This window comes from Octopus bimaculoides, chromosome 3, assembly GCF_001194135.2.
Source record: "Octopus bimaculoides isolate UCB-OBI-ISO-001 chromosome 3, ASM119413v2, whole genome shotgun sequence".
Taxonomy (NCBI): domain Eukaryota; kingdom Metazoa; phylum Mollusca; class Cephalopoda; order Octopoda; family Octopodidae; genus Octopus; species Octopus bimaculoides.
In genome coordinates, this window is record NC_068983.1 from 143,090,113 (window position 1) to 143,100,378 (window position 10,266).

The 10,266-nt window shown below is 34.8% G+C and overlaps 1 protein-coding gene across 2 annotated transcripts in view; it reads left to right on the forward strand.

The window, feature by feature from the left end:
* The window catches only part of LOC106878294 (zinc finger protein 569), a 65,261-nt gene continuing 54,995 nt past the window's right edge, over positions 1-10,266 (forward strand). The window contains exon 1 of one of the 2 annotated variants that reach the window (XM_014927479.2): positions 1-59. The gene's annotated coding sequence lies outside the window, so the exon portion shown is untranslated. Of the gene's footprint in view, positions 60-517; positions 1,144-10,266 lie in introns of those variants that run through there. The other variant, XM_014927478.2, reaches the window with a different exon arrangement.

Genomic DNA, 10,266 nt, shown 5'->3' on the forward strand with positions numbered 1-10,266 from the left:
CCAAGGTGATGCTTTTAACCAAAACACATTAAACATCTTCATTGGATATATTCATTGAGGTGAGTTCAATAAAAGTTTGTTGGTAGAAAAAGAAATATTAAAAAAAAAAGAGAGATTATTTCTTATACGGGCGCAAAATCTAAGATTTATTCAAACGAGAAGAAAAGTTAGTTATGATGTTCATAACTTCTCCCTCCCTGCAAGTGCCCGAGTACGTGCATAATTGTATGAATTAAGAAAATACAAAATATATAGGTTAAAGATAAATTTTGAATGAGAAAATATGAAGTTGAGATGTTCAAGCATTTCCAAAAGGCATTAACAATATCTAATATTAGCGAAGGGCCACGAATTTGTACGGGAACGGTGTAAGTCAACTGAATCGAACCCTGTGATAGTCATATTATCGATCAGGCGAGGATGAAAAGCCAAGTCGTTCCGAGCAGGATTTGAATGTATAAGGGCAGAAAGTCTATCACTCTATCGCTTTGTAAAAACATGTTTTCAAAATGTATATGAAATTATGTGATATTTACACTTTTCCCCGAAGAGAAGAATGCAGGAAAATAATTTAAATTTCTCTTCGTGAATAAATCTTAGGTCTTGTTATTGAACTTGTTACTATCATAACGATAAAATTAACTGTTCATCCTATATGTAGAATGTTTACATGAAAAAATAACAAAACAAAAACAATATGTACATATTGTTTTTTTTTCATGCATGTGTGTATGTATGCATAATTATATCCAATTGAGAAAAGAAAGGGAGAAAATGAGAAAGACAAAAATTACATAAATATGTAATGTATGTTTAGTCAAAGGTGTGGATAGATGCTGTGTTGTTTAAATGTAAGCACGCAAGTGAAGGAAATCAAACTGACGCAAAAATGATGAATCAGAAAAAAAGATACATAAATTGATAATCTGGTTAGTGAATCTAAAGCAGAAAGTGAGTGTATAACGATTATTGATATTGATAGAAGGCTGTGAGTGGTAGAGTTGGTGCGAATGATTAAAGTTTTGGCGCTGGTTGAATCAGAGTTGTGTCCCCTTGCTGCGAATCTCTGTCAGAAAGTTAATATTGCCGCAGTAGTTAATGGTCTTGTTTCATAGAAGAGACAGGCTGGAGTCTACTGCTTTGGTAAGTACTGGCTTTTCTTACATTCTCTCTTGCAATAAACAGCACTTTTCAACGGACGAAACATAAAAACAAAACAAAGAAAAAAAACAAAAAACACCGCAACTTTCATCGCGGCTCTTTGACTCGTGCATAGTTGCTATTGTTTTTCTCTTTTAAATTAATATTTCTATATTAGAAGAGAAAAAGAAAAAAAAAATAATAAAAGAAGTCAATTTGTTTATTTACTGTTTATGTATGTTGTGTATGGGGATTCAGTTTTGCTGTTGTTTTCATCCTTCAAACTTACCGCAGTTTTTTTTTTGTTTTCTTTTCCCTTTTTTGCCTTTATTATTATTTTTACACGGATATATGAAGAAAGAAAAAATATTAATTTTTCTTAATTTCTCATCCCTCGGGGCAAACTTAATTTTGATAGATTTCTTTGATTAAATTTTTTTTTTATAAAAAGTTTTTATTTCTTTGAATCCTTCTTATCTTTGATTTTAGTGATATAAACAATATCCAACAACAAAACTCCTCAAACTTCTGTTGCTATAACTTTCTGTTGCATTTTCCGCAATTCTAAAACCGTTTCATTCATTTTTCTGTTGAGCATAAAAAAAACAAAAAAACTACTCTTGCTTCAAATACATGTTTTCACCAATTCACTCAGATATTTTCATAAGCAGAACAAATATTTTCCTATACTTCCAATTATTATTGAATTAATTTATTAAAAATCTAAGCTAATCTTTATTACTGTACATTTCATTATATTGTTTGATGTGCGCGCCTGCATAATAATAGAACCCGCTTTTACCAAATTTACAAGACTGATCTCTCCAAAAATCAATTTACCTCTTCTGGTTAAGAACAACATTTTGATAATTATTTGTTTTTGTATCGATATACGCTTTCAGTGTATTTCTACTTCATATCCATCAAACGCCCAACTTTATTTATTCAACCTCTTCAACTATATTAATTTTTAAAAATTATCTGTTCAATTGCTCTTGTCCATTTAAAATTCTCATAAATTCATTTAAAATTTCTTTTGAATTCATTTTAGATTTCTCTTACTAATTCGGTTTCTTACCCGAGAAATTTAACATTAAAACCAAAATCTTTACTGCAATTGTTTAATTTCAACTTTTTGTTTTTATCGAAAATTCTTTGCATCTGTATTCTATTGGATTTCCCAAATTGTATTTGATTGCACGCTAGCATGACACTCGTATGTTTATCTTCGGTTGGTAGCCATGTGGCTAGGTTTGACAACGGAATTTTACTTCACCTCGACAGTTTTGCGTATGTCCATGTGTACGTGCGTGCGCGTGTGTATGTGTGTGTGTGTGCGCGTGTGTATGTGTGTGTGCGTGCGCGCGTGTATGCGCGCGTCCGTGTGGTACAATGCGGATTTACTTTAAACTGGAGGGAACTTGCCAGCCAGTTGTTACGCATCCTTCTATCACCATCTATCCCTTTTAGATCATATCTTTTCTCTTTTCGAACCCCTCTTTTTTTTTAATTTTTTATATTCATTTAAATAATTTTGATTTTGCCGTTCTAAATCTTAGTCTTGGGTTTCTCAATATGCTTAAAAAGCAAAACAATGAAACAAACTTTCTCTCTAAAATGAAATAATCAGTTCTGGTTTCAAAGTAATATATACTGAAAAGCTCAACTAACTGGGGCCTTTCCTTTCCTTTCCTTTCACTTTATCTTTCTTAGTAGATTCTCAATAGTTTTCCATACTTTTTTGTTTTCATTTATGTGAGAAATTTTGATAACTTTTCTGTTTATCCCACGTCTTTCCAAGTTCCTAATTTTATATACACACACATTCATGCGCATGATTTACAAAAGTTTGATAAAACAAAGTGTTGAAGAGATTAAGAAACGTGCTTTGGCAGTCGGCAAACCTTCGTATCTATTTAATCGAAGTTGAATCATATTCCTACCGTGTCTAAACGGCTATCACTGGGTGGGTGACGTTGGCTTCTCTTTAAAATTAATTTAATTTTTTTGTAACAAGTTTTTGGCCCATCACTTTTTTTATTGTTTCATTCAGAGTAAAAAAAAAAAAAAAAAAGATCGTTGCCTTTCGAAATTATTTAAGGTAATTCTATTCTATTTACTTATCAATTTTGAAATCACGCACTTCCATAGCTTTTCCGCTCATCATATCTCTTCAACTTAAAATAATACTACTGATTCGCAATTTATATATTGTGTACAGGCACACACATTCGATAGCTGTTCTGCTCATCTCATTCATTTAATTATAAATATCACAGTCCCAGTTCTATATGCTTATACAGTTTGTGTATGTATAGTCGACAAATACACACACATGTGTACACTTTAATGCAGGTTATATGCATGCAATATGTACTCATTAGATTCACAATATCCGCACACTTGTATGCAACACACAACAATCAAACATACTTTTAGTAGATATATATGTGTGTGTGTGAAGTTTTTAATCAGCAGAAATTATAAAGCATGGCACTTATCAAATATATGTACATCCACGCGGATATATATATATATATACACACATACACACACACGTGTATGTATGCGTGTGTATGTGCATATATATATATGCGTATGTGTATGTATATATATATATATGTATGTGTATATAATATATATGCGTATGTGTATGTATATATTTATTTATATATATATATATATATATATATATATATAATATATATATATATATATATAATATATATATACACACACACACACACACACGTGTATGTAATATACATATATACACACACGTATGTGTGTGTATGCATGTACATGTGTTTTTGTTTGTGCGTGTATATATACATATATATATATACATACACACACAAACTATATATATATGTGTGTGTGTGTTTATACATATATATACATACACACACACACACACACTGATTATATGCCTTACAGATTACATACTAACGCATCAAAAGACTGTCACAAACCCTTGCTGCTTTTCTTTCCCCCCTTCCCCTCCGATGTTCTCTTCTTTCGCATTTATTTATTTAACCCAGCACACACACTATGCTCCGATCAACTTCGTGCTGGGATCATTATAACACGGAGGGCCATTTTGAATGACTACCGATATCATCTTACGATACTTTGTTCCATGAAAGAACTCTGTCATGCTCTGCCGCTTTACTTCGCTTCAATAATGACCAAAAACTTCTCCCTTCTAACACTTAACCCACCCCCAACGCTTCGTCGCTGTTTCGCTGTCGGTTCTCTTGCTCTTTTCTGAGAAAGTCGCGCAATGTCTAATATTTAAAGAACCCCAGAAGTTTTGCTAATACAGTCATCCTCCCAACCCTATCCATACCTCGCCGTCTCATCGCTTTCCCTTTTGTATCAATCTTTTACTTTTTATTAATATTCTCCTTCATCCACTTGAGATAGCTTTTTCAAGTAACCAGTTTTGACATTATATATATATATATATATATATATATATATATGTGTGTGTGTGTGTGCGTGAGCGCATGTCAAATCTCATTATTTCGGATGTCTGTATATGTATAAGGATGTAAATGTATGTGTGTGTGCACGTTTATTTATGTAGGGGCTGTCGTAGCTGTCTAGTTGAGAAGTTTGACAACCTTCTGGTTCCAAGTTCGGTCTCATTGCGTGGCAGGCACTTTAGTTGGTATGAGTCCATCCGTGATATTTGCCCGAGATACCACACAATGGAATTGAACCTGGGACCTCGTGGTTGCCGAGCGAACTTAGCTATTCAGCCGCTCTGCAACCTGAAACGGAATCAATCAAGTATTTGATAGCTATTGAATACTGTTCTGTTCAAACGGCTTCTGAGCCGTTCCATCATATCTTCGTTGAACTAGAGGCTACATATCAACTATTCAATAACATCATCATCAACTACTACTACTACTACTACTCGTCATGATTTAGTATGAATCACAACCCCCTGGAGCTGACACATGCCACTAACCAACCCCATGCTATCAATATGAGTATAAAAACGAAAACATTAGTAAGAGGGTGAGACCTGTGTTGTTTGTTAACCCTGGGTTTATCCTGATCTAATGGAGCTTATGATCAAAGGTGTTCCAGCCACAGCCGCCCTGCCTTTTCTTTTAAGCACGTTGCGTCTAATAAGAAGATTTAGCTGCTGTTTCTACTGCATCAAGTGACCACATAATCGACCAAGGAAATTCTGCGCAGTCCCTCAATCTGCTGGAAATAACAGTCTATTCTTCCTCATCACTCCCGACTGTCTTGAAGGCAAGAAGATACTGTCGTGCTAAATACTCCTAAAAGGACGAAATGGTTACAGCTGGAATGTCTCTGGTTATATGTCTTTTTGTAGGTTTAACAACAGCTTTCAGGCTCTGAATAGATAATTCGGTGGATTGATGAATTTCAATTATTCAGTGGGAGATGACTGATATTTTTCGATCGCAAAACCTTTCATTGGATTTCATTCGTTTGAAGCTATCTCCTTCATAAAGAAGTTGTAGTTAATGGAAGACCTGAGGGACTGCGGCACTAACGGACGTTTTTTTGTCAGAAATGTTATTAATTTCATTAAGTCTTCTTAGTCTTCGTCGGCACATCAGTGCTAATGATAAGGATGGTTTAGTTCCAGATCAGCTTTGGCTGAGCAGACCTATGATCAGTTACATTTCAGCCGTGGAAAATTCAACCTTTTGCATATGGAAGACTATATTAGTTCATGTTCTTACTGCTTTCTTGTTTCTTTTTATAATTTTTTTTCCAGACGATAGGGTATGATTTAAGGGGATTTGTCTCTTCTTGCAGGTCAGGTGTCTGTTTAAAGATATCTGGTTTTATACATTGGTACAAGGCCAAGTAAGATTTCTGAAGGCATCTCCTGAACTTCTTTGGAATTTAGATTAAACAGGAATTCTCCTGCGTCCTCATGTGTTTTTGGACTCTTAGTATCAGTTTCACCAACAGTCTATCATTCAGTTTTCCCTCATGGGTAGGAGCCCGTTGCTTCACAATCAACATTTTGCTTTCTTCTTCCTTCGATTTGTTCAGTATCTCCATCTGTTTCATCGTTGGCGATTCGAAGAACCATGAATTTCATACTAACCCAGGAGGCAATAGGCTTTTCCTCTTGCGTCTTGCATTTCCTTTCTCTTTAGATTGTCGCCTTCGATTTCCTATGTCGTCCTCAGTCGGTTTCTGTCACTGAGAACGTTTCGTTTTTTCATATATTGCAACACCAGGTTGGTGAGGTGTATAGCACACCAGCTCTGCTTGTTTTCTTACCGAGTTCTCAGCTTGCCTTATAAATCAGGCAACACTTACATACGCCCTGTTCCGGTCTATGGAACATCGTTCCAAATATCGACAAAATGTTCAAGGGCATGTCTACTTTTCGAGAAATAGAAATGTGTATTTTCTCTTATCTTTTCCTCCATGAATTCCCCAGACTATGAGGCACCGTTTTTTTGTGACATACCACCCGCCAGAATTCTTTTACTGTAGTTTATCTATGTCACCGGTTGGCTCGCAACGCCAGCAAAAGATATACTCATTTCTTTATTAGCTACTGAGGGCGCAACATAGTGGGGACAGTACATGTACAGGTAAAGCAAGTGGGGACATAAAACAAAAGAATGAATGAAAAGCAAAGGATATACTACCATTGTTATTGAAAACATAGCTGATCACCACTTGTGTGCGTTAAAGTGCTGAAGTCTGTGTTGCAAATATATCCATTTGTGGAATTATCACTTTTTTTGAGTACTTTTGAAGTGTAATTGACTGCTTGTTGCCGTAATTTTTTTAATTGTACTTTTGTTTTCAAAATTTTCTTTGTGGACCTATCTGCTGCTACTATGTTTATGGTTAGCCAGAAGCTAGATACTTATAAACAATTTTTACAGAAATATAAAAGGTATTTTTCTATCCCAAGGTAACTCTCAAAAGTTAATAAATCTAACTTTCTCTGGACCTGTGTTAAAGTTTTCTCGCGGAAAATAATAATTGTTTCTAACGTAGGCACAAGGCCTAAATTTTACTGGGGCGAGGGGAGTTTTTGATTATATCAACCCTAGTACTTGAGTGGTACTTTATTTTATCAACCCCGAGAATGAAAAGCAAAATTGATCTCTTTGGAATTTGAACTCAAAACGCAGAGGCGGATCAAATACCACAAACAAGTCTGACGCGTTAACAATTCAATTTCTAACATAGGTATAGGTTCACAAATTTAGTGGAAGGTAACTGTCGATTATATCGATTCAAGTACCTGATTGATGATTGTAATGATATGGTATCATTTAAGAGATGTGATATTTTAAATCGGCGAGGTGAAAAGTCTAACTGGAGATTGAAACCGCGTTGTTTCTTCACCTTGTTAAGTTATCGATTTATCGTATGATACGATGAAAGATATTCAGCGGTGACTATTTAAAAAAATTTTTTTTTACCCCAGACAGGTATCAGATCACATTATCCAATATTTCCTTTTCATTTTGAGGTGGTGGGCGGGGGCAGAATATGAGGAAGACGTTTTATCATTGGCTTACATTTTATATATTTACTTTTTTAAACTATTTATAGAGAGGAGAAGGAACCTCCGAAGCTGGTGGTGGGGAACTATTTTCAGACATGGGATTTGGCTCGAATGCTTTCAACGTCGGCAGCTTCAGGTGATAGTGTTAAAAGCGACCTTTTTATATTACAGCCGAAAATTAAAAATTGTGAAAGTACAAACGGCAAAGTTTTGGAATAAGCACTTCTGGTTACTTAGTTTTAAAAACTTAATTTATTTGTATATTTTTGCAAACATTTCTTCGGATTCGTGTGTTTAAACGTTAGAGATTACGGTTCTGGAATTTTTTTTCCTCTAAGTTTGAAGTCTTTTTTTTTTTTTTCTTCCCCCCTTATAAGCTCTTTTTCTGCTTCAGAGTATGCAACTGGTTGTAAATCTTTTCATTTTGACTTTTTATTTCCCACGAGAAATTTTCTCCGTGAATTATATATTTTAAACGTTGGAGATTTACGATTCCGAAGAGGGAACCCCCCCCTCCCCACAAAATCCTGCTATCTTTCGCGGACAGCTGTTGAAGTCATTCCTATATTAGAACAAACATTACTATCCTTAAATATTTTGTAGAATTAGATATTTTATACGTCACATAATTATTAAACACATATATGTTGGATAACTTATGAAGGCGGCGAGATAGCAGAATCGTTAGCGATTCAGACAAAATGTTTGGCAACATTTCTTCCAACTCTTTACTTTCTGAGTTAAAATTCCGTCGAGGCCGACTTTGCTTTTCATCCTTGTTCTTTTGGGGGGGCGATAAAATAAGTACTAGTTGAGTACTGGCGTTGATGTAACCGACTTACCCGCTTTTCTATAATTAATGACCTTGCACCAAAACTAGAAAGAATTATTATCATTAAGGCGTCGAGAAGGCAGAATTGTTAGCGCGTTCTGAGTTCAAATTCTGCCGAGGTCGATTTTACCTTTCATCCTTTCTATATCGATAAAATAAGTACTCGATTTCCCTCTTCAAGCCTTGTGCCTTATCGTAGAAAGGATTAATATTATTATTATTGGCGAGCTGGCAAAATGCTAGGCAGTATTTCGTCCGTCTTCACATTCTGAGTTCAAATTCCGCTGAGGTCGACATTGCCTTTCATCCTTTCGGAGTCGATAAAATAAGTACCAGCTGGGTTCTGAGGTCGATGTAATCGACTATCCCCCCCCCCACTCCCAAAATTTCAGGCCTTGTGCCTATAGTAGAAAGGATCATTCATTCATTCATCCTTTCGGGGTCGATAAAATAAGTACCAGTTAAACACTGGAGTCGATGTAATCGTCTAGCCTCTCTCCCCAAATTTCAATCCTTGTGCCTATAGTAGAAAGGATTATTATAGGAAAGTTTGATACCATATCAAATACGTTTTTTTTTTTAAATACTTGTTTCAATTTGTATTGCATATTATATTGATTCGAGTTTATGGCCGTAATTTTTATTTGCTGTTAAATCGGGTGACTGATTAAGACTATAAGTCTCCCTCCCCACAAAAATGAATCTGTTTGCCAAATTTCTCTCGCAAGGACTTGATCACATTGGAGCTATGATAGAAGAGAGACATTCGTCCAATGTATTGCGCTGTAGGATTCAATTCCAAATCACATAGTTTTAAAGCGAACTCCTTATCCAAACGGAGACTTACAACTTCTTAAACACAAACCAAGATAACATTTAAAACGTGAATACAGTGGCTACTCTGTGCAGTCCGAACATTCCGCCTACCTCTCGCAAGCCATTCCTCAAACCGGAACGAAGCTTGAAATTATTGGTATCATAGGTACAATGAAGAATTTTTATCACCTAATTATCCGTATGTGCAGTGTGTAATTTTTTTCTCTCCTATAATTAGATTCTGAACTTCAAAAAGATAGAGGGTTAGAACATGCTTAAGTACATCGCCTTGAATGGTTTTAGTTAAAGTAATCGACCCCAGATCTCATTTTTTAAGCCTGGGATTTATTCTATTGGTCTCTATGTCGAACCGCTAGGTTACGTGGGGGGTAAGCAAACCAACACCAGGTGTCAAGCTATGGCGACACTCACACACACACACACACACACATATATATATATAAATGTTACAAGTATAAAGTGTGTTACGAGCATTTATAGAACACGTATCCTATAGAAACTAAAAAAACATTTAAAGATGGAGAAGAGAAGGTGTTAAAAGTTTTAAAAAGATTTAATCCATGCATACGATCGTTTCGAACGGTAATATTAACATGTAAATAACATAGTAAAATATTAGAAACTAATTTAATTTAATTATAGTTATAATTAAATTAATTTCTAATTTTTTACCATGTTATTTACATGTTAATATTAACGATCGCATGCATGGATTAAATCTTTTTAAAACATTTAACACATTCTCTTCTCCATCCTTGTTTTTTGAGTTTCTATGGGATACGTGTTCTATAAATGCTCATAACACACCTTATACTTGTAACATTTTCATAAACTACCAATGTAATATGAAGAATCTTTATTAGAAATCGACCATTGGAACCTTTTAAAGTAAAGGATGAAACAGAACTCAACCTTTTCT